Source organism: Chiloscyllium plagiosum, unplaced genomic scaffold (genome assembly GCF_037043375.1).
Source record: "Chiloscyllium plagiosum isolate Xiang-an unplaced genomic scaffold, Cpla_swu_hap1 HiC_scaffold_42, whole genome shotgun sequence".
Classification (NCBI taxonomy): Eukaryota; Metazoa; Chordata; class Chondrichthyes; order Orectolobiformes; family Hemiscylliidae; genus Chiloscyllium; species Chiloscyllium plagiosum.
Genome location: NW_028270180.1, coordinates 68,582,125 through 68,606,508, shown reverse-complemented (window position 1 = coordinate 68,606,508; position 24,384 = coordinate 68,582,125). Strand labels below are relative to the sequence as shown.

The 24,384-nt window shown below is 59.2% G+C and overlaps 1 long non-coding RNA gene across 2 annotated transcripts in view; it reads right to left on the bottom strand.

Moving 5' to 3' along the window:
• Positions 1–2,349: 2,349 nt before the first annotated feature.
• LOC148137887 (uncharacterized) overlaps positions 2,350–24,384 on the bottom strand; it is a 72,622-nt gene continuing 50,587 nt past the window's right edge. The window contains exon 3 of one of the 2 annotated variants that reach the window (XR_015754170.1): positions 2,350–2,763. This is a non-coding gene — a long non-coding RNA (uncharacterized LOC148137887). Of the gene's footprint in view, positions 2,764–2,814; positions 3,092–24,384 lie in introns of those variants that run through there. The other variant, XR_015754169.1, reaches the window with a different exon arrangement.

The window sequence follows — 24,384 nt, the reverse complement described above, 5'->3', positions numbered from 1 at the left end:
GCTCCTGATTACAGATCAATGTACTGGGGTGGTGCACACAGTCCTACATATTGGGAGGGTAACTGCTCCTGGTTTACAGATTAATTCACTGGTGACCACTGCACAGATCACTGTGCTGGTCAGACTATCTGGTTGAGGTTTATAGATAATGCACTGCTGTGATCTGCACAGCTCACTGCCCTGGACAGATATATGGTCTGGGTTTATAGACCAATGCCCTGATCTGATCTGCGCAGTGTTCCACTCTGGACAGATTGCTGCGTTGTATTGACCAGTGCAATGGATGAATCTGGACAGATTGCTGGGTTGTACTGAGCAGGACACTGGCCTGGTCTGCACAGTGTTCCACGGTGAACAGATATCCCCTCTGGGTGTATGGTGTCTGGGCTGGTTCTGTGCGGTGGATTGAGAATGTGGTATATCTAACCCTTTCAGCTGATATGGCAATGCCTTTAGTTCCCATTCCTGTGATTGGACCCTCAGTCTCTCATCCCATTAATGTTACAGTGTTCCCAGGGACAGTACATCATGTTGGTGGGGTGGGTAGGGGGAAAGGTGATGGACAGGTCAAGGGGTTCCCCGGAACGTTCTGTCCCCGACATTCTATAACCGACATTCCCCGGAACGTTCTGTCCCTGACATTCTATAACTGCCATTCCCCGGAACGTTCTGTCCCTGACATTCTATAACTGCCATTCCCCGGAACGTTCTGTCCCAACATTCTATAACTGACATTCCCCGGAAAGTTCTGTCCCCGACATTCTATAACTGACATTCCCCGGAACGTTCTGTCCCCGACATTCTATAACCGACATTCCCCGGAACGTTCTGTCCCCGACATTCTATAACTGACATTCCCCAGAACGTTCTGTCCCCAAGATTCTATAACTGACATTCCCCGGAACGTTCTGTCCCCGACATTCTATAACTGACATTCCCCGGAACGTTCTGTCCCCGACATTCTATAACTGACATTCCCCGGATCGTTCTGTCCCCGACATTCTATAACTGACATTCCCCGGAACGTTCTGTCCCCGACATTCTATAACTGACATTCCCCGGAACGTTCTGTCTCTGACATTCTATAACTGCCATTCCCCGGAACGTTCTGTCCCAACATTCTATAACTGACATTCCCCGGAACGTTCTGTCCCCGACATTCTATAACCGACATTCCCCGGAACGTTCTGTCCCCGACATTCTATAATTGACGTTCCCCGGAACGTTCTGTCCCTCACATTCTATAACTGACATTCCCCGGAACGTTCTGTCTCTGACATTCTATAACTGACATTCCCCGGAACGTTCTGTCCCTGACATTCTATAACTGACATTCCCCGGAACGTTCTGTCCCTGACATTCTATAACTGACATTCCCCGGAACGCTCTGTCCCCAACATTCTATAACTGCCAGTCCCCGGAACGTTCTGTCCCTGACATTCTATAACTGCCATTCCCCGGAACGTTCTGTCCCAACATTCTATAACTGACATTCCCCGGAACATTCTGTCCCCGACATTCTATAACCGACATTCCCCGGAACGTTCTGTCCCCGACATTCTATAATTGACATTCCCCGGAACGTTCTGTCCCTCACATTCTATAACTGACATTCCCCGGAACGTTCTGTCTCTGACATTCTATAACTGACATTCCCCGGAACGTTCTGTCCCTGACATTCTATAACTGACATTCCCCGGAACGTTCTGTCCCTGACATTCTATAACTGACATTCCCCGGAACGCTCTGTCCCCGACATTCTATAACTGCCATTCCCCGGAACGTTCTGTCCCTGACATTCTATAACTGACATTCCCCGGAACGTTCTGTCCCTGACATTCTATAACTGCCATTCCCCGGAACATTCTGTCCCAACATTCTATAACTGACATTCCCCGGAACGTTCTGTCCCTGACGTTGTTTGTGAATGGCCGGACGTCAGTGAATTGAACAAATGATAAGATCCCGAGGGAAGAGATCCCGTTCCAGGGAGAAGGAGACACTATTCCGAAGGCCCCTCAGGCAGTTAAAGGGGTGAATACGTTTTCCCTGTGTTTACATTTCTTCCCGACACAGGATCGACCACAATTTAGTTCAAAATACAGGAATTCACAAATTCCGTGTGTCTTCAGGAAACTGGGATAGAATCCTTCAGGACAGCAACGTTCCCACCCTCCGTATTAGGAACTGGGAAGGAGTGACCTGTGTCTGCTCTCGAGTGATCGAGTGTGTGGGAATGTTCTAGAAACCATCTGTCGTTATGGATGTGTCTCTGTGTGTTTGGGGAGGGAGGGTTTCTTGTGGTTTATGTCACATTTTTGTCAGTAATTCCGACCTTCCCATTTGTTTTTCCAGCTCCGATTATTTTAATAAATCCCTGAATACAGGGACACGTTTGAAAATCTCACTGGGTCCCCGATCAAACGGGTCCCTTTGCCTCCAGGCTGATGGATAATGGGTTTGTTTTCCTTCCTCACAGTTAACGTAGTGACCATCTACGTCCTGCTTTATAAAGATTGTGGATTGTCTCCATGTGTCAGACGTTACCTGGGGGCCATGGCAGCGGCCGATCTCCTGGTCATTATCCTCGACCTGATCCTGAGACACATTCCCATTGTTTATTGGGAACAGTTTTATTTCCTGAGGGACTCTGTCCCCGTGTGTAATATCCACGCCGTCCTGCTTTATGCAGCCACTGACTGCTCTGTCTGGTTCACCGTCACTTTCACCTTTGATCGGTTTGTGGCCATTTGTTGCCAGAAGCTGAAAAGTAAATATTGCAGTGAGAAGACGGCGGCTGTGGTTCTGGGAGCAGTGACTGTGCTGAGCTGTTTAAAGAACATTTTCTGGTATTTTATTCTCACGGCTCGGTATTGGCTGGGGAACCTCCCCTGGTTTTGTGATGTAACAGCCGCTGTTGCATACTCCAGTGTCTGGGTCACAATCGAGTCCCTCCACCACATTCTAACCCCGTGTGTCCCATTTCTCCTGGTTCTGCTGCTCAATGTTCTCACCGTCAGACACATTGTAGTGACCAGCAGAGCCCGCAGGAGACTCCGCGCTCACACCAATGGGGACGCTCAGTCTGACACTGAAATGAGAAACCGAAAAAAATCCATCATTTTACTGTTTGTGATCTCGGCCAATTTCATCCTGTTATGGTCATCGTTAATGGTGTATTCTCTTTGGTACCGGATGTCGTGGATTGTGGATACCCCTGTGAATCTCCATTACTTTGTGCAGGAATTGGGCTTCATGCTGCAGCTCCTCAGTTGCTGCACAAACACCGCGATTTATGCCGTGACCCAGACTAAGTTCAGGCAGCAGCTGAAGAATGTGCTGAAATATCCCTTCACCCAAATCCATCCATCACTCAAATTCCCTCATTAATCAATCAATCCGGGATTTTCTCATTTCAGTTCAGTGTTTCAGCGATGGAGCAGCCTGTCGCTATGGTAACAGACTGAGGGTAGCGCTGGTTTGTTCATCCTTATCCCACAGGGGGGTTACAGGGAAACATTTCAATGTTTCTCACAACTCAGGGGCCGGTGAGAAAAGGCACCATCCCACTGACTGTATCCATCACTTCCATTTGTAACCAATAAAAATGTTGATTAAAGCGTACCGAGCAGCATAGTGACCAATGTTGTTGTGTGTCTTTGTGTTGGAGAAGCTGAGCTGGAGAGAGACAGACTCAGCCCCAAGTCCTGGTCCTCAAGGAAGTGGAGGGCACCGTGCCCTGAGCTCAGGAGCTGGGTTTAACTCCCTCTGTCCCTCCCAATCCAACCTGACCTCCCCATTTCCTCTCCCCTACTCTCTCCACCCGCCTCCACTCTTTCTTCTCCCACTCCACTGCACTCTCTCTCCTGCCGTCTGTCTGCCTCCCGCAATTCCGACTCTACTCCATTTTCCCCCTCCTCTCACCTGCCACATCTCTCCATCATCTCACAACCACCCCTCCAACCACATGCAGCCACAGCACCACCCACTACCCGCCTTCCCAGCTTCTGGATCAGAGAGAGAGGGACGCGTCAGGGAGACAGACTGCGTCAGAGAGGGAGGGAGGGGAAGGAGGGAGAAAGATTTAGTCAGAGAGAAACAGAGGGAGGTGAGGAGAAAGAGATACCGAGGTAGGTGGATCGAGAGTGAGAGAAGCTGGAGAGAAAGTGAAGGAGCACGGAGAAAGAGAGAGAGAGGGGCAAGGGAGACATAATGTGAGGGAGAGAGAGAGAAATAGGGGAGGACATAATCAGAGAGAGGTCAGAGAGTGGGGGATAGAGAGTGGGGGACAGAGAGAGGGGCGACGGAGAGGGGAACACAGAGAGAGGGATAAAGAGAGTGGGGACAGAGAGAGTGAGAAGACAGAGAGAGGGGGTACATAGAGAGGGCTGGGACAAAGAAAGCGGGACAGAGAGGGGGGGACAGAGAGGGGGGATAGACAGAGGGGGACAGAGAGAGTGGGGACAGTGAGAGAGGGGGATAGAGAGAGAGGGGACAGAGAGAGAGGGGACAGTGAGAGAGAGGGGGACACAGAGAGGGCGTGCAGAGAGAAGGCTGGGACCAATAATGCGGGACAGAGAGGGGGCATAGGGACAGGGGGGTCAGAGAGAGAGGATAGAGAGAGAGCGGTAGAGAGAGAGGGAGAGAGAGAGAGAGGGGGGACAGAACGAGTGAGGGGACAGAGAGAGTGAGGGGACAGAGAGAGGGGATACAGAGAGAGGGCTGTGACCGAGAAGGCGGGACAGAGAGGGGGGGGGAAGAGAGGGGGTCAGAGAGAGGGGTAAAGAGAGACGGGGACAGATGGAGAGGGGGACAGAGAGAGGGGGTCAGAGAGAGAGGGGGACAGAGGGAGAGGGGGACAGAGAGAGGGGGACAGAGACCTGGAGGGACAGAGAGAGGGGGACAGAGAGAGGGGGACAGAGAGAAGCGACAGATGGAGAAGGGGGACAGAGAGAGAGGGGACAGGGGGGGGGGCAGAGAGAGGGGGGACAGAGAGGGGGGACAGAGAGAGGGGGGACAGAGAGCGGGGGCAGAGGGGGGATAGAGAGAGGGGGACAGAGAGAGGGGGATAAAGAGGGGACAGAGAGAGAGAGGGGCAGAGAGGGGGGAAAGAGAGAGGGGGCAGAGTGGAGGGGGACAGAGAGAGACAGTGGACAGAGAGAGGACAGACGGAGATGGGGACAGAGAGAAAGGTACAGAGAGAGTGGGGACAGGAGAAAGGGGACAGAGAGGGTGGGGACAGGGATAAGGGGGGTGCAGAGAGAGGAGACAGAGAGAGAGGGGGACACAGAGAGCGGGTACAGAGAAAGGGCTGGGCCCAATAAGGCGGGACAGAGAGGGGGGGACAGAGAGGGGGGTCAGAGAGAGGGTTAAAGAGAGACGGGGTGAGATGGAGAGGGGGACAGATGGAAAGGGGGACAGAGAGAGAGGGGGACAGAGAGAGAGGGGGACAGAGAGAGGGGGACAGAGAACGGGAGGGACAGAGAGAGGGTGACAGAGAGTGGGGGAAAGAGAGGCGACAGATGGAGAAAGGGAACAGAGAGAGAGGGGACAGAGAGAGGGTGGACAGTGAGAGGTGGACAGAGAGGGGGTGTCAGAGAGGGAGAGAAAAAGAGATGTGGTGACAGAGTTTGCAGGGACAGAGGGGAGCAGAATGAATGGCACGGAGGGGTCAGACTGAGAGCGGAGGGGCAGAGAGAAGGAGGGACAGAGAGAGAGGGGGACAGAGGAAGAGGTAGACAGAGAGGGGGGGACAGAGAGAGGGGGACAGAGAGAGGGGGCAGAGGGGGGATAGAGAGAGAGGGGACAGAGAGAGGGGGGACAGAGAGAGGGGGACAGAGAGAGGGGGCAGAGGGGGGATAGAGAGAGGGGGACAGAGAGAGGGGGATAGAGAGGGGACAGAGAGAGAGAGGGGCAGAGGGGGGGACAGAGAGAGGGGGCAGAGTGGAGGGGGACAGAGAGAGACAGTGGACAGAGAGAGGACAGACGGAGATGGGGGACAGAGAGAAGGGTACAGAGAGAGTGGGGACAGGAGAAAGGGGACAGAGAGGGTGGGGACAGGGATAAGTGGGACAGAGAGAGTGGGGACAGGGACAAGGGGGTTTGCAGAGAGAGAGGGGACAGAGAGAGAGGGGACACAGAGAGCGGGTACAGAGAAAGGGCTGGGACCAATAAGGCGGGACAGAGAGGGGGGGACAGAGAGGGGGGTCAGAGAGAGGCCTAAAGAGAGACGGGTGAGATGGAGAGGGGGACAGATGGAAAGAGGGACAGAGAGAGAGGGGGACATAGAGAGAGAGGGGGACAGAGAGAGGGGGACAGAGAACGGGAGGGACAGAGAGAGTGGGACAGAGAGAGGGGGAAAGAGAGGCGACAGATGGAGAAAGGGGACAGAGAGAGGGTGGACAGTGAGAGGTGGACAGAGAGGGGGTGTCAGAGAGGGAGAGAAAAAGAGATGGGGTGACAGAGTTTACAGGGACAGAGGGGAGCAGAATGAATGGCACGGAGGGGGCAGACTGAGAGCGGATGGGCAGAGAGAAGGAGGGACAGAGAGAGGGGGACAGAGGAAGAGGTAGACAGAGAGAGGGGGACAGAGAGAGGGGGGCAGAGAGAGGGGGACAGAGAGAGGGGGACAGAGAGAGAGGGGACAGAGAGAGAGGGGGACAGAGAGAGGGGGACAGAGAGAGGGGACAGAGAGAGAGGGGGCAGAGGAAGGGGGGGCAGAGAGAGGGGGACAGAGAGAGAGGGAGGACAGAGAGAGAGGGGGACAGAGAGAGAGGGAGGACAGAGAGAAATGGTACAGAGAGAGGGGGAACAGAGAGAGGGGGCAGAGGGGGGTAGAGAGAGCGGGAACAGAGAGAGGGGGCAGAGTGGAGGGGACAGAGAGAGAGGGTGGACTGAGAGGGTAGGGGCGGAGATGGGGACAGAGAGAGGGGGAACTGAGAGAGTGGGGACAGGGAGATGGGGGACAGAGAGGGTGGGGACAGGGAGAAGGGGGACAGAGAGTGTGGGGACTGGGAGAAGGGGGGACAGAGAGACGGGGGTGCAGTAGAGAGGGGGGAATGGGGACAGAGAGAGGGGCTCAGATAGAGGGGGGAAAGAGAGAGGGGGAAAGAGAGAGGGGGAAAGTGAGAGGGCGAAAGAGAGAAGGGGACATAGGAGGCGGACTGAGAGCGGGGGGACAGAGAGAGAGGAGGGGTGGAGGGGGCAGAGAGAGTGGTACAGAGAGAGGGGGACAGAGAGAGGGGGCAGAGAGAGAAGTGGTTCAGAGAGAGGGGGACAGAGAGGAGGGGGACAGAGAGAATGGGGACAGAAAGGAGGGGAACACAGAGGGGGACAGCTGGGGGGACAGAAAGAGGAGGGGACGGGGAGAGCGGGAAAGAGGTTGGATAGAGAGAGAGGGGACAGAGGGAGGGAGTACAGGGAGAAGGGAGACAGAGGGGGGAGTACAGAGAGAAGCGTACATAGAGGGGGACAGAGAGAGGGGTGCAGAGAGAAGGGGGGCAGATAGAAAGGAGACGGGGAGAAGTGGGACAGAGAGTGGGTGACAGAGAGGGTGACAGAGAGAGGAGGCAAAATGGGGATAGAGAGGGGGGACAGAGAGATGGGGCAGAGGGCAGACAGAGAGAGGGGGGGACTGAGAGAGGGGACAGAGAGAGAGGGGGCAGAGGAACGGGGGGCAGAGAGAGGGGGACAGAGAGAGAGGGAGGACAGAGAGAGAGGGGGACAGAGAGAGAGGGAGGACAGAGAGAAATGGTACAGAGAGAGGGGGAACAGAGAGAGGGGGCAGAGGGGGTAGAGAGAGCGGGAACAGAGAGAGGGGGCACACTGGAGGGGACAGAGAGAGAGGGTGGACTGAGAGGGTAGGGGCGGAGATGGGGACAGAGAGAGGGGGAACTGAGAGAGTGGGGACAGGGAGATGGGGGACAGAGAGGGTGGGGACAGGGAGAAGGGGGACAGAGAGTGTGGGGACTGGGAGAAGGGGGGACAGAGAGACGGGGGTGCAGTAGAGAGGGGGGAATGGGGACAGAGAGAGGGGCTCAGATAGAGGGGGGAAAGAGAGAGGGGGAAAGAGAGAGGGGGAAAGTGAGAGGGCGAAAGAGAGAAGGGGACATAGGAGGCGGACTGAGAGCGGGGGGACAGAGAGAGAGGAGGGGTGGAGGGGGCAGAGAGAGTGGTACAGAGAGAGGGGGACAGAGAGAGGGGGCAGAGAGAGAAGTGGTTCAGAGAGAGGGGGACAGAGAGGAGGGGGACAGAGAGAATGGGGACAGAAAGGAGGGGAACACAGAGGGGGACAGCTGGGGGGACAGAAAGAGGAGGGGACGGGGAGAGCGGGAAAGAGGTTGGATAGAGAGAGAGGGGACAGAGGGAGGGAGTACAGGGAGAAGGGAGACAGAGGGGGGAGTACAGAGAGAAGCGTACATAGAGGGGGACAGAGAGAGGGGTGCAGAGAGAAGGGGGGCAGATAGAAAGGAGACGGGGAGAAGTGGGACAGAGAGTGGGTTACAGAGAGGGTGACAGAGAGAGGGGGCAAAATGGGGATAGAGAGGGGGGACAGAGAGATGGGGCAGAGGGCAGACAGAGAGAGGGGGGGACTGAGAGAGTGGGGTACAGAGAGGGGGATACAGAGAGGGGGGAACAGAGGGGGGGTAGAGAGAGAGGGACAGAGAGAGGGGAAGAGTGGAGGGGGACAGAGAGAGCGAGTGGACTGAGAGGGTAGGGACGGAGATGGGACAGAGAGAGGGGGAACTGAGAGAGTGGGGACAGGGAGAAGGGGGACAGAGAGGGTGGGGACAGGGAGAAGGGGGACAGAAAGGGTGGGGACTGGGAGAAGGGGGTCAAAGAGACGGGGGTGCAGTAGAGAGGGCGGAATAGGGGGACAGAGAGAGGGGCTCAGATAGAGGGGGGAAAGAGAAAGGGGGAAAGAGAGAGGTGGGAAAGTGAGAGGGCGAAAGAGAGAAGGGGACAAAGGGGGCGGACTGAGAGCGGGGGGACAGAGAGAGAGAGGAGGGGCAGAGAGAGTAGTACAGAGAGAGTGGGACAGAGAGAGGGGGCTGAGAGAGAGAGGGGACAGAGGGAGGGTGTACAGGGAGAAGGGAGACAGAGAGGGGAGTACAGAGAGGGTGTACATAGAAGGGGACAGAGAGGGGTGCAGAGAGAAGGGGGACAGATAGAAAGGAGACAGGGAGAAGTGGGACAGAGAGTGGGGTACAGAGAGGGTGACAGAGAGAGGGGGCAGAATGGGGTTAGAGAGGGGGGACAGAGAGATGGGGCAGAGGGCGGACAGAGAGAGGGGGGACTGAGAGAGGGGAACAGAGAGGGGGGAACAGAGAGGGGGGGAACAGAGAGGGGAGAAGAGAGAGAGAGGGGAAGAGAAAGGGGGGAAGAGAGAGAGAGGGGGACAGAGAGAGGGGGACAGAGAGAGAGGGACAGAGAGAGAGGGGGACAGAGGAGGAGGGGGACAGAGAGAGGGGACAGATAGAGAGGGGGACAGAGGAAGAGGTGGACACAGAGGGGGCTGTCAGAGAGGGGGAGAAAGAGGGATGGGGTGACAGAGTGAGGGGGACAGAGGGGAGCAGAGTGAGTGGTACGGAGGGGTCAGACAGAGAGCGGAGGGGCAGAGAGAGGGAGGGACAGAGAGAAAGGGGACAGAGAAAGAGTGGATAGAGAGAGGGGGGACAGAGAGAGGGGGACAGAGAGAGGGGGACAGAGAGAGAGTGGGGGACAGAGGAAGAGGGGACAGATAGAGGGAGACAGAGAGAATGAGGGGCAGAGAGAGAGGTGGACCGAGAGAGGGGACAGAGAGCGGGAGAGACGGGGGGTGGGGGGGGGCGCAGAAAGAGTGGGGGTCACAGAGAGAGGGGCGGCAGAGAGGGCAGAGAGTTGTGCACAGAGAGAGGTGTACAGAGAGAGAGGACAGAAGGAGTGGGGGACAGAGAGAGTGAGGGGGGGCAGAGAGAGAGGGGGACAGAGAGAGTGAGTGGGACAGAGAGAGAGAGGGGGACAGAGAGAGAGGGGGGGACAGAGAAAGAGGGGGGACATAGCGAGAGAGAGGGGGACAAGAGAGTGGGGCGACAGTGGGAGTGGAGTGATAGTGGAGGGGGGCTAGAGAGAGGGGGAAGAGAGTGGGGGAACAGAGAGAGGGTGACAGAGAGAGGGGTACAAAGAGAGAGGGGTGGACTGAAAGATGGTAACAGAGAGAGAGGGAGGGACAGAGTGAGATGGTGACAGAGAGAGTGGGGACAGAGAGGAGGGTGAGAGAGCAGGGGGTACAGAGACGGGGGACAGATAGAGAGTGGGGTCAGAGGGAGGGGACAGAGGGAGAGTGGGGACAGAGAGAGGGGGGACATTGAGAGAAGGGGAAAGAGAGATGGGGGCGCAGAGAGTGGGTGGACAGAAAGAGGGGGCAGAGAGCGCGGGGGAAAGAAAGAGGAGGTAAGAGAAAGGAGGACAGAGGGGACGGACAGAGAGGGGGAGACAGAGGGGGGGAACAGAGAGAGGGACGGTCAGAGAGGGAGGGGACAGAAAGAGAGGGTGACAAGAGAATGGGGGAGAGAGGTAAGGGAGAGATGGGAGTGAGGGGGGTAAAGAGAGGGGGAAGAGAGAGAGGGTGGACAGAGAGAGTGGGGCAGTGAGTGGGGGGACAGAGAGAGGGGGACAGACAGAGGGGTTACAGGGAGAGAGGGGGACAGTGAGAGGGGGAACAGAGAGAGGGCGGACAGAGAGAGAGGGATGGGGGGATTGAGAGAAGAGGACAGAGAGGGGGGACAGAGAGGGAGGGACAGAGGGGGGGACAGAGGGAGGGGGAGGGGGTGACAGAGAGGGGGATAGAAAGAGGGGACACAGAGAGAAGTGAACGGAGAGAGAGGGGGGACAGAGGGGGACAGAGAGGGGGGACAGAGAGAAGGGGGACAGAGATGGAAGTGAGAGAGAGGAAGGCAGAGAGAGGGGAACGGAGAGAGAGGTAACAAAGAAAGGAGGGGACAGAGAGAGAGGGACTGAGAGAGAGTGACGGAGAGTGGGACAGAGAGGCGGCGACGGGGGGATGGAGAGGGGGGGCAGAGAGAGGGGGACAGAGGGGAAGACGGGGTGGGGGTGTACGGGGGGGACAGAGAGAAGGGAGATAGAAAGTAGGGGACAGAGAGAGGGGAATGGAGAGAGAGTGGTTACGGAGGGGAGGAACAGAGAGGGGGGACAGGGAGAGGGGGAGCAGAGAGAGGGGGGACAGAGAGAGGGGAACGGAGAGAGAGGGGGGACAGAGAGAGGGGGAACGGGGGGGACAGACAGAGAGAGGACAGAGTGAGGGGAACGGAGAGAGAGGTGGGGATGGGGGGACAGAGAGAGGGGAATGGAGAGGTGGGCACAGAGAGGGAGACACAGAGAGAGGAACGGAGAGAGAGGGGGTACAGAGAGAGGGGAATGGAGAGAGAGGGGGACAGAGAGATGGGAACAGAGAGAGGGGAGACAGAGAGAGGGGGATACAGAGAGGGGGGAACAGAGAGAGGGGAACAGAGAGAGGTGGACAGAGAGAGGGGGACAGAGAAAGGGGGACAGAGAGAGGGGGATACAGAGAGGGGGGAACAGAGAGAGGGGGACAGAGAGAGGGGAACGGGGAGGGCCGAGTCATGGAGAGGGGAGAGAGAGAGGGGCGACAGAGAGAGGTGAACGGAGAGAGATGGGGGACAGAGAGATGGGTCAGAGAGAGGGTTGGACAGAGAGAGGGGGACAGAGAGCGCGGGACGGAGAGATAGTGACGGAGAGGAGGACAGAGAGAGGGGGACAGAGAGAGTGGGGACAGAAGGGGGGACAGAGAGGGTGGGGACAAATATGGGGACACAGAGATGGGGGGCAGAGAGGGGGGACAGAGACGGTGGACAGAGAGAGGGGAACGGAGAGATGGGGGGAAAGAGAGAGGGAGGACAGAGAGTTGAACGGGAAGGGGGGAGACAGACAGAGGGGGACACAGAGAGGGGGACACAGAGAGCGGGTACAGAGAAAGGGCTGGGCCCAATAAGGCGGGACAGAGAGGGGGGGGCAGAGAGGGGGGTCAGAGAGAGGGTTAAAGAGAGACGGGGTGAGATGGAGAGGGGGACAGATGGAAAGGGGGACAGAGAGAGAGGGGGAGAGAGAGAGAGGGGGACAGAGAGAGGGGGACAGAGAACGGGAGGGACAGAGAGAGGGTGACAGAGAGAGGGGGAAAGAGAGGCGACAGATGGAGAAAGGGAACAGAGAGAGAGGGGACAGAGAGAGGGTGGACAGTGAGAGGTGGACAGAGAGGGGGTGTCAGAGAGGGAGAGAAAAAGAGATGGGGTGACAGAGTTTGCAGGGACAGAGGGGAGCAGAATGAATGGCACGGAGGGGGCAGACTGAGAGCGGAGGGGCAGAGAGAAGGAGGGACAGAGAGAGGGGGACAGAGGAAGAGGTAGACAGAGAGAGGGGGACAGAGAGAGGGGGGCAGAGAGAGGGGGACAGAGAGAGGGGGACAGAGAGAGAGGGGACAGAGAGAGAGGGGGACAGAGAGAGGGGGACAGAGAGAGGGGACAGAGAGAGAGGGGGCAGAGGAAGGGGGGGCAGAGAGAGGGGGCAGAGAGAGAGGGAGGACAGAGAGAGAGGGGGACAGAGAGAGAGGGAGGACAGAGAGAAATGGTACAGAGAGAGGGGGAACAGAGAGAGGGGGCAGAGTGGAGGGGGACAGAGAGAGAGGGTGGACTGAGAGGGTAGGGGCGGAGATGGGGACAGAGAGAGGGGGAACTGAGAGAATGGGGACAGGGAGATGGGGGACAGAGAGGGTGGGGACAGGGAGAAGGGGGACAGAGAGTGTGGGGACTGGGAGAAGCGGGGACAGAGAGACGGGGGTGCAGTAGAGAGGGGGGAATGGGGACAGAGAGAGGGGCTCAGATAGAGGGGGGAAAGAGAGAGGGGGAAAGAGAGAGGGGGGAAAGTGAGAGGGCGAAAGAGAGAAGGGGACATAGGGGGCGGACTGAGAGCGGGGGGACAGAGAGAGAGGAGGGGTGGAGGGGGCAGAGAGAGTGGTACAGAGAGAGGGGGACAGCGAGAGGGGGCAGAGAGAGAGGTGGTTCAGAGAGAGGGGGACAGAGAGGAGGGGGACAGAGAGAATGGGGACAGAAAGGAGGGGAACACAGAGGGGGACAGCTGGGGGGACAGAAAGAGGAGGGGACAGGGAGAGCGGGAAAGAGGTTGGATAGAGAGAGAGAGGGGGGACAGAGGGAGGGAGTACAGGGAGAAGGGAGACAGAGGGGGGAGTACGGAGAGAAGCGTACATAGAGGGGGACAGAGAGAGGGGTGCAGAGAGAAGGGGGGCAGATAGAAAGGAGATGGGGAGAAGTGGGACAGAGAGTGGGTTACAGAGAGGGTGACAGAGAGAGGGGGCAGAGGGCAGACAGAGAGAGGGGGGACAGAGAGAGGGGGGTACAGAGAGGGGGATACAGAGAGGGGGGAACAGACGGGGGGTAGAGAGAGAGGGACAGAGAGAGGGGGAAGAGTGGAGGGGGACAGAGAGAGCGAGTGGACTGAGAGGGTAGGGACGGAGATGGGACAGAGAGAGGGGGAACTGAGAGAGTGGGGACAGGGAGAAGGGGGACAGAGAGAGTGGGGACAGGGAGAAGGGGGACAGAAAGGGTGGGGACTGGGAGAAGGGGGGACAAAGAGACGGGGGTGCAGTAGAGAGGGCGGAATAGGGGGACAGAGAGAGGGGCTCAGATAGAGGGGGGAAAGAGAAAGGGGGAAAGAGAGAGGTGGGAAAGTGAGAGGGCGAAAGAGAGAAGGGGACAAAGGGGGCGGACTGAGAGCGGGGGGACAGAGAGAGAGAGGAGGGGCAGAGAGAGTAGTACAGAGAGAGTGGGACAGAGAGAGGGGGCAGAGAGAGAGGGGACAGAGGGAGGGTGAACAGGGAGAAGGGAGACAGAGTGGGGAGTACCGAGAGGGCGTACATAGAAGGGGACAGAAAGGGGTGCAGAGAGAAGGGGGACAGATAGAAAGGAGACAGGGAGAAGTGGGACAGAGAGTGGGGTACAGAGAGGGTGACAGAGAGAGGGGGCAGAATGGGGTTAGAGAGGGGGGACAGAGAGATGGGGCAGAGGGCGGACAGAGAGAGGGGGGACTGAGAGAGGGGAACAGAGAGGGGGGAACAGAGAGGGGGGGAACAGAGAGGGGGGAAGAGAGAGAGGGGAAGAGAAAGGGGGGAAGAGAGAGAGGGGGACAGAGAGAGGGGGACAGAGAGAGAGGGACAGAGAGAGAGGGGGACAGAGGAGGAGGGGGACAGAGAGAGGGGACAGATAGAGAGGGGGACAGAGGAAGAGGTGGACACAGAGGGGGCTGTCAGAGAGGGGGAGAAAGAGGGATGGGGTAACAGAGTGAGGGGGACAGAGGGGAGCAGAGTGAGTGGTACGGAGGGGTCAGACAGAGAGCGGAGGGGCAGAGAGAGGGAGGAACAGAGAGAAAGGGGACAGAGAAAGAGGGGATAGAGAGAGGGGGGACAGAGAGAGGGGGACAGAGAGAGGGGGACAGAGAGAGAGTGGGGGACAGAGGAAGAGGGGACAGAGAGAGGGAGACAGAGAGAATGAGTGGCAGAGAGAGAGGTGGACCGAGAGAGGGGACAGAGAGCGGGAGAGACGGGGGGTGGGGGGGAGCGCAGAAAGAGTGGGGGTCACAGAGAGAGGGGCGGCAGAGAGGGCAGAGAGTTGTGCACAGAGAGAGGGGTACAGAGAGAGAGGACAGAGAGAGTGGGGGACAGAGAGAGTGAGGGGGGACAGAGAGAGAGGGGGACAGAGAGAGTGAGGGAGACAGAGAGAGAGACGGGGACAGAGAGAGACGGGGGGACAGAGAAAGAGGGGGGACATAGCGAGAGAGAGGGGGACAAGAGAGTGGGGCGACAGTGGGAGTGGAGTGATAGGGGAGAGGGGGGTAGAGAGAGGGGGAAGAGAGTGGGGGAACAGAGAGAGGGTGACAGAGAGAGGGGTACAAAGAGAGAGGGGTGGACTGAAAGATGGTAACAGAGAGAGAGGGAGGGACAGAGTGAGATGGTGACAGAGAGAGTGGGGACAGAGAGGAGGGTGAGAGAGCAGGGGGTACAGAGACGGGGGACAGAGAGAGAGTGGGGTCAGAGGGAGGGGACAGAGGGAGAGTGGGGACAGAGAGAGGGGGGACATTGAGAGAAGGGGAAAGAGAGATGGGGGCGCAGAGAGTGGGTGGACAGAAAGAGGGGGCAGAGAGCGCGGGGGAAAGAAAGAGGAGGTAAGAGAAAGGAGGACAGAGGGGACGGACAGAGAGGGGGAGACAGAGGGGGGGAACAGAGAGAGGGACGGTCAGAGAGGGAGGGGACAGAAAGAGAGGGTGACAAGAGAATGGGGGAGAGAGGTAAGGGAGAGATGGGAGTGAGGGGGGTAAAGAGAGGGGGAAGAGAGAGAGGGTGGACAGAGAGAGTGGGGCAGTGAGTGGGGGGACAGAGAGAGGGGGACAGACAGAGGGGTTACAGGGAGAGAGGGGGACAGTGAGAGGGGGAACAGAGAGAAGGGGACAGAGAGAGGGGGAACAGAGAGAGGGCGGACAGAGAGAGAGGGACGGGGGGATTGAGAGAAGAGGACAGAGAGGGGGGACAGAGAGGGAGGGACAGAGGGGGGGGGGCAGAGGGAGGGGGAGGGGGTGACAGAGAGGGGGATAGAAAGAGGGGACACAGAGAGAAGTGAACGGAGAGAGAGGGGGGACAGAGGGGGACAGAGAGGGGGGACAGAGAGAAGGGGGACAGAGATGGAAGATAGAGAGAGGAAGGCAGAGAGAGGGGAACGGAGAGAGAGGGAACAAAGAAAGGAGGGGACAGAGAGAGAGGGACGGAGAGAGAGTGACGGAGAGGGGGACAGAGAGGCGGCGACGGGGGATTGAGAGAGGGGGACAGAGAGAGGGGGACAGAGGGGGAGACGGGGTGGGTGTACGGGGGGGACAGAGAGAAGGGAGATAGAAAGTAGGGGACAGAGAGAGGGGAATGGAGAGAGAGTGGTTACGGAGGGGAGGAAGAGAGAGGGGGGGACAGGGAGAGGGGGAGGAGAGAGAGGGGGGACAGAGAGAGGGGAACGGAGAGAGGGGGGACAGAGAGAGGGGGAACGGGGGGGACAGAGAGAGGGGAATGGAGAGGTGGGCACAGAGAGGGAGACACAGAGAGAGGAACGGAGAGAGAAGGGGTACAGAGAGAGGGGAATGGAGAGAGAGGGGGACAGAGAGATGGGGACAGAGAGAGGGGAGACAGAGAGAGGGGGATACAGAGATGGGGGAACAGAGAGAGGGGGACAGAGAGAGGTGGACAGAGAAAGGGGGACAGAGAGAGGGGGATACAGAGAGGGGGGAACAGAGAGAGGGGGACAGAGAGAGGGGGACAGAGAGAGGGGGACAGAGAGTGGGGAACGGAGAGAGAGTGGGGACAGAGAGAGGGGGACAGAGAGAGGGGGACAGAGAAAGGGGAACGGAGAGAGAGTGGGGACAGAGAGAGGGGGATACAAAGAGGGGGGAACAGAGAGAGGGGGACAGAGAGAGGTGGACAGAGAGAGGGGGACAGAGAGCGGGGGACAGAGAGAGGGGGACAGAGAGAGGGGGCAGAGAGATGAGGACAGAGAGAGGGGGACAGAGAGAGATGTACAGAGAGAGGAGGACAGAGAGAGAGGACAGAGAGACGGGGGACAGAGAGAGATGGGGGGACAGAGAGAGAGGGGACAGAGCGCGGGGGGACAGAGAGAGGGGGACAGAGAGAGGGGGACAGAGAGAGGAGGGAACAGAGGCAGAAGGGGTCAGAGAGAGGGGGCAGAGGGGGAAGAGAGAGGGGTGACAGAGAGAGAGGGGGACAGAGAGACAGGGGACAGAGAGATGGGGTGCCAGAGAGAGGGGAGAAAGAGAGAGAGGGGCGCGGAGAGAGGGGAGTGGACAGAGAGATGGGGACAGAGAGAGAGGAGGGTACAGAGAGCGGGGTGGACAGAAAGAGGGGGACAGAGAGAGGGTGGAAAGAAGGGGGGGAAAGAGAGAGGGGGACAGAGGGGGCGGACTGGGAGAGTGGGGACAGAGAAAGGGAGGGACAGAGAGAGACGGTCAGAGAGAGAGGGGGGGTCATAGAGAGAGGGGGACAGACAGAGAGGGGGACAAGAGAGTGGGGGAAGAGAGAGGGTGGAGTGATAGGGGAGAGAGAGGGGGAAGAGAGAGCGGGAAGAGAGAGGAGTGCAGAGAGAGGGGTGGACAGAGAGATGGGGACAGAGGGAGAGGGAGGGACAGAGTGAGAAGGTGACAGAGAGAGTGGGGAAAGAGAGGAGGGTGACAGAGCAGGGGGTACAGAGAGAGAGAGGGTGGACAGAGAGAGAGAGGGTGGACAGAGAGATGAGGACAGAGGGAGAGGAGGGTACACTGAGAAGGGTGGACAGAGAAGAGGGTGACAGAGAGAGGGACAGAGAGATGGGGACATAAAGAGGGGTGACGGCGAGAAAGGGGGACAGAGAGAGTGGGGACAGAGGGGGGACAGAGAGAGTGGGGACAGAGATGGGGAGATAGAGAGGGGGGACAGAGAGGGGCGACAGAGACGGGGGACAGAGAGAGCGGAACGGAGAGATGGGGGGACAGAGAGAGGGGGATAGAGAGAGGGGAACGGGGAGGGCCGAGTCAGAGAGAGGGGAGAGAGAGAGGGGCGACAGAGAGAGGTGAACGGAGAGAGATGGGGGACAGAGAGATGGGTCAGAGAGAGGGTTGGACAGAGAGAGGGGGACAGAGAGCGCGGGACGGAGAGAGAGTGACGGAGAGGAGGACAGAGAGAGGGGGACAGAGAGAGTGGGGACAGAAGGGGGGACAGAGAGGGTGGGCACAAATATGGGGACACAGAGATTGGGGCAGAGAGGGGGGACAGAGACGGGGGACAGAGAGAGGGGAACGGAGAGATGGGGGGAAAGAGAGAGGGAGGACAGAGAGTTGAACGGGAAGGGGGGAGACAGACAGAGGGGGACACAGAGAGGGGGACACAGAGAGAGGAGAACGGAGAGAGAGGGGGACAGAGAGAGTGTTGGACAGAGAGAGGGTTGGACAGAGAGAAGGGGACAGAGAGAAGGGGGCAGAGAGAGAGGGGGACAGAGAGAACGGGACAGAGAGAGAGGGACGAAGAGAGACTGACGGAGAGGGAGACAGAGAGGGGGGAACGGGGGGGATTGAGAGAGGGGGACAGAGAGGGGGGAGAGAGAGGGGGGACAGTGAGAGAGGGACAGAGATAGAGGGACACAGAGAGGGGGACAGAGTGGGTGACAGAGGGTGGGGGACGGGAAAACAGAGAGAGGGGGGATAGAAAGAGGGGGGATAGAAAGAGGGGGGACTGAGAGAGGGGAACGGAGAGACACGGGAGACGGAGAGGGGGGGACAGAGAGGGGGGACAGAGAGAGGGGGCAGAGAGAGGAGGGACAGAGAGAGGAGGGACAGAGAGAGGAGGGACAGAGAGAGGGGAACGGAGAGACAGGGGGGACGGAGAGGGGGGAAGAGAGGCGGGACAGAGAGAGGGGGTGCAGAGAGAGGGGGACAGAGAGAGGGTTGGACAGAGAGAAGTGGACAGAGAGAGGGGGACAGAGAGAGAGGGGGACAGAGAGAGAAGGACGAAGAGAGACTGACGGAGAGGGAGACAGAGAGGGGGGAACGGGGGGATTGAGAGAGGGGGACAGAGAGGGGGGAGAGAGAGGGGGGACAGTGAGAGAGGGACAGTGAGAGAGGGACAGAGAGAGGGGGACAGAGGGGGTGACAGAGGGTGGGGGACAGTGGGGGCAGAGAGAGGGTGGATAGATAGAGCGGGAATAGAAAGAGGGGGCAGAGAGAGGGGAACGGAGAGACAGGGGAGATGGAGAAGGTGGGACACAGAGGGGGGACAGAGAGAGGGTAGGCAGAGAGAGGGGGGACAGAGAGAGGGGAACGGAGAGACGGGGGCGGAGAGGGGGGTAAAGAGAGGCGGGACAGAGAGAGGGGGTGCAGAGAGAGGGGGAGAAAGAGAGATGGGGTGACAGAGTGAGGGGGACAGGGGGTGCAGGCAGAGTGGTACAGAGCGTGCAGACTGAGAGCGGGGGGCAGAGAGTAGCAGGGACAGAGAGAGGGGGACAGAGCAAGAGGGGACACAGAGAGAGGGGGGATAGAGAGAGAGGGGGACAGAGGGAGGGGCGACAGAGAGAGAGAGGGGGACAGAGAGATGGGGACAGAGAGAGGGGGACAGAGAGAGGGGGGAATGGGAGAGGGGGTCAGAGAGAGGTGTGGTAGGGGGGAAGAGAGGGGTTGACATAAAGAGAGGAGGACATAGAGAGATGGGGACAGAGAGGGGGACAGAGAGAGGGGGGACAGAGGAAGAGGGGGGACAGAGAGTGCGGACAGAGAAAGGGGGACAGAGGAAGAGGGGGAATAGAAAGAGGGCGACAGAGAGAGAGAGAGGACAGAGAGAAGTGGTACAGTGAGAGGGGGAACAGAGGGGGTACAGGGAGAAGGAGGGACAGAGAGAGGGGGGACAAAGAGAGTGGGGACAGTGAGAGAGGGGGGACTGAGAGACGGGGGGCGCAGTAGAGAGGGGCAGGGGGACGGAGGGAGGTACAGAGAGCGAGGGAAAGAGAGAAGGGGACAGAGTGGGCGGACTGAGAGCGGGGATCAGAGAGAAGGAGGGGAAGAGAGAGAGGGGCACCGAGGGAGGGTGACAGAGAGCGGGAGAGACGGGGGGTCAAAGAAAGTGGGGGTCACAGAGAGAGGGCGGCAGAGATGGCAGAGAGAGATGTGCAGAGAGAAGAGGAGAGAGAGAGAGTACAGAGAGTCAGGGGGGACAGAGAGAGATAGGACAGAGAGAGGGGAAAGGAGAGAGAGATGTGGACGGGGGACAGAGAGAGGGGGGCAGAGAGAGAGGGGACAGACAGAGAAGGGAACGGTGAGAGATGGGGGACAGAGAGAGGAGAATGGAGAGGGGGGCACAGAGAGGGGGACACAGAGAGGGGGACGGCTAGAGAGAAGGGACAGAGAGAGGGGAATGGAAAGACAGGGGACAGAGAGAGTGGGACAGAGAGAGGGGGACAGAGAGGGGGAACGAAGAGAGAGGGGGGACAGAGAGAGGGGAATGGAGAGAGAGGGGGGACAGAGAGAGGGGGACAGAGAGAGTGGACAGAGATAGGGGGGCAGAGAGAGGGGGAACAGTGAGGGGGGACAGTGAGTGGGGGACAGTGAGAGGGGTACAGAGAGGGAGAGAAAGAGAGATGGTGTGACAGAGTGAGGAAGGCAGGTGGTGCAGAGAGTGTGGTACAGAGGGGGCAGACTGAGAGCGGGGGAGGCAGAGAGAAGTAGGGACAGAGAGAGAGGGAGACAGAGGAAGAGGGGGCACAGAGAGAGGCGAGACAGAGAGAAGGGGACAGGGAGAGGGTGGACAGAGAGAGGGATGACGGGGAGTAAGTGGGACAGAGAGAGGGGTCAGAGAAAGGAGGGACAGAGGGGGGACAGAGAGAGGGGGGAGAGTGAGAGGAGGGACAGTGAGAGGGTAACGGAGAGAGAGGGGGACAGAGAGAGGGGGAGACAGAGGGGGGGGACAAACATAGAGAGGACAGAGAGAGGGGAACGGAGAGAGAGGTGGGGACGGGGGGACAGAGAGAGGGGGGCAGAGAGAGAGGGGACACAGAGAGGGGAACGGCTGGGGGGGACAGAGAGAGGGGGACAGAGAGGGGGAACGGAGAGAGTGGGGGGACAGAGAGAGGGGGACAGAGAGAGGGGAAACAGAGAGAGGGGGACAGAGAGAGAGGGGACAGAGAGACAGGGGGACAGAGAGCGGGGGGGGACAGAGAGAGGGTGGACAGAGAGAGAGGGTTAGAGAGAGGGGGACAGAGAGAAAAGGGAGACAGACAGGGGGGACTGAGAGAGGGGGACAGAGAGAGGGGGACAGAGAGAGGGGGTACAGAGAGAGGGGGTACAGAGAGAGGGGGACAGAACAAGGGGACAGAGGGAGGGGGACAGAGAGAGGGGGACGGGGGGCAGATAGGGTGTTGACAGAGATGGGGGGACAGAGAGGGGGGACAGAGGGAGGGGGACAGAGGGGGTGACAGAGGGAGGGGGACAGGGGACAGAGAGAGGGGGATAGAAAGGGGGGAACAGAGAGAGGGGAACGGAGAGACAAGGGGGATGGTGAGGGGGTGACAGAGAGGGGGTCAGAGAGAGTGGGGCAGAGAGAGGGTGGACGGGGGGCAGAGAGAGGGGGACATAGAGAGGGGAACAGAGAGAGAGGGGGACAGAGAGAGGGGGACAGAGAGAGGGGGGACAGAGAGAGGGGGGACAGAGAGAGGGGGACAGAGAGAGGGTGGACAGAGAGATGGGGAAAAGAGAGAGGGGAACGAAGAGACAAGTGGGATGGTGAGGGGGTGACAGAGAGGGTGGACTGAGAGAGTGGGCAGAGAGAGGGTGGACAGAGAGGGGGGCACAGAGAAAGGGGAGACAGAGAGAGGGGAACAGAGAGAGAGGGGGACAGAGAGAGAGGGGGGACAGAGAGAGGGGGGCAGAGAGAGGGTGGACAGAGAGAGGGGGAACAGAGAGAGGGGAACGGAGAGACAAGGGGGGTGGTGAGGGGGTGACAGAGAGGGGGGACTGAGAGAGTGGGGCAGAGAGAGGGTGGACAGAGAGAGGCGGGACAGAGAGAGGAAGGACAGAGAGAGGGGAACAGAGAGAGAGGGGGACAGAGAGAGGGGGGACAGAGAGAGGGGGGGACAGAGAGAGGGGACAGAGAGAGGGGGACAGAGAGAGTTGGAACAGTGAAGGGGGACAGTGAGAGGGGGACAGTGAGAGGACAACAGAGAGGGGGAGAAAGAGAGATGGGGTGACAGAGTGCGGGGACAGGGGTTGCAGACTGAGAGCGGGGGGGGCAGAGAGAAGTAGGGACAGAGAAAGAGGGGGACAGAGGAAGAGGGGGCACAGAGAGAGGGGGGACAGAGAGAGGGGGACAGAGAGAGGGGGCACAGAGAGAGAGAGGGGGGCAGAGAGAGGGGGACAGAGAGAGAGGGGGACGGAGTGAGGGTGACAGAGAGAGGGGGGACTGAGAGAGGAGGGAACAGAGGGAGAGGGGGTCAGAGAGAGGGGTGGAAGGGGGAAGAGAGGGGGTGACAAGGAGAGAGGAGGACAGAGAGAGAGGGGGACAAGAGAGTGGGTGGAGAGAGAGGGTGTAGTGATAGGGGAGAGTGAGGGTGGTAGAGAGAGGGGGAAGAGAGAGGGGTGAAAGAGAGGGGGTGCAGAGAGAGGGGTGAACAGAGAGATGGGACAGAAGGAGAGGGAGGGACAGAGTGAGAAGGTGACAGACAGGGTAGGGACAGAAGGAGGGGTGACGGTGAGAAATGGGGACAGAGAGAGGGGTCAGAGAGAGGGGGGACAGAGAGAGGGGGGACAGAGAGAGAGGGTTAGAGAGAGGGGGACAGAGAGAGGGGGAAAGAGAGTGGGGAATGGAGAGAGGGGGGGTCAGAGAGAGGGGGACAGAGAGAGGGTTGGACAGAGAGAGGGGGACAGAGAGAGAGGGTTAGAGAGAGGGGGACAGAGAGAGGGGGTACAGAGAGAGGGGTACAGAGAGAGGGGGCAGAGAGAGGGGGGATAGAGAGAGGGGGACAGAGAGAGGGGACAGAGGGAGGGGGACAGAGAGAGGGGGATGGGGGGCAGATAGGGTGGGGACAGAGATGGGGGGTCAGATAGGGGGACAGAGAGAGGGGAACGGAGAGAGAGGGGGACAGAGAGAAGGGGACAGAGAGAGGGGAACGGGGAGGGGGGAGATAGAGAGAGGGGGACAGAGAGAGGGGGAAAGAGAGTGGGGAATGGAGAGAGAGGGTGTGAGAGAGAGGGGGTCAGAGAGAGGGAGACAGAGAGAGGGTTGGACAGAGATAGGGGGACAGGGAGAGGGGGGACTGAGAGAGCGGGCACAGAGAGAGGGGGTACAGAGAGAGGGGGACAGAGAGAGGGGACAGAGGGAGGGGGACAGAGAGAGGGGGACGGGGGGCAGATAGGGTGTTGACAGAGATGGGGGGACAGAGAGGGGGGACAGAGAGAGGGGAACGGAGAGAGAGGGGGACAAAGAGAAGGGGACAGATAGAAGGGAACGGGGAGGGGGAGACAGAGAGAGGGGGACAGAGAGAGGGGGAAAGAGAGTGGGGAATGGAGAGAGAGGGGGACAAAGAGAAGGGGACAGATAGAGGGGAACGGGGAGGGGGAGACAGAGAGAGGGGGACAGAGAGAGGGGGAAAGAGAGTGGGGAATGGAGAGAGAGGGGGTCAGAGAGAGGGGGACAGAGAGAGGGTTGGACAGAGAGATGGGGACAGAAGGAGAGGAGGGGTCAGAGAGAGGGGGACAGAGAGAAGGGAACAGAGAGAGAGGAGGGACAGAGAGAGGGGGGACAGAGAGAGGGGAACGGAGAGAGAGGGGGACAGAGAGAAGGGGACAGATAGAGGGGAACGGGGAGGGGGAGACAGAGAGAGGGGGACAGAGAGAGGGGGAAAGAGAGTGGGGAATGGAGAGAGAGGGGGTCAGAGAGAGGGGGACAGAGAGAGGGTTGGACAGAGAGATGGGGACAGAAGGAGAGGAGGGGTCAGAGAGAGGGGGACAGAGAGAAGGGAACAGAGAGAGAGGAGGGACAGAGAGAGGGTGGACAGAGAGGGTGGAGTGAGGGCACAACGAGAGGGAGACAGAGTGAGGGGAACGGACAGAGAGGGGGGACAGAGAGGGGGAGACAGAGAGAGGGGGACAGAGAGAGGGGAACGGACAGAGAGGGAGGACAGAGAGGGAGGACAGAGAGAGGGGGCACAGAAAGAGGGGTGACAGAGAGACCGGAGGGGCAGAGAGCGCAGGGACAGTGCGAGGGGGACAGAGTTAGGGGACAGTGAGAGTGGGGCACCGAGAGGGAGATGGGGACAGAGAGAGGGGGTCAAGAGAGGTAGGAGAGAGATGGGGGAGAGAGAGGGGGGGAGAGGGGGGAGACAGACGGTGGAGGGAGGGGGGGAGAGAGGCGGGGAGAGAGAGGAGGGGAGAGCGAGGATGGGAGAGAGAGGGGAGAGAGTGGGGAGAGAGAGGGGAGAGAGAGAGGGGGAGGAGAGAGAGGGGGAGAGAAAGGAGGAAGAGAGAGGGTGGAGGGGGAGTGGGGGGAGACAGAGGGAGAGACAGAGGGGGAGAGAGAGGAGGGAAGAGATTGGAGGGTAGAGAGGGGCGAGAGAGGGGAGACAGAGGGGAGAGGGGAGGGGAGAGAGAGGAGGGGAGAGAGTGGGGAGAGAGCGGGGGAGACGGGAGGGGGAGACGGGGTGGGAGTGATGGGGAGAGTGAGAGAGTGAGTGAGGGAGGCAAGGGGTGAGAGAGTGGAGAGAGTTCGGTGACAGAGTTGGGGAGAGAGTTAGT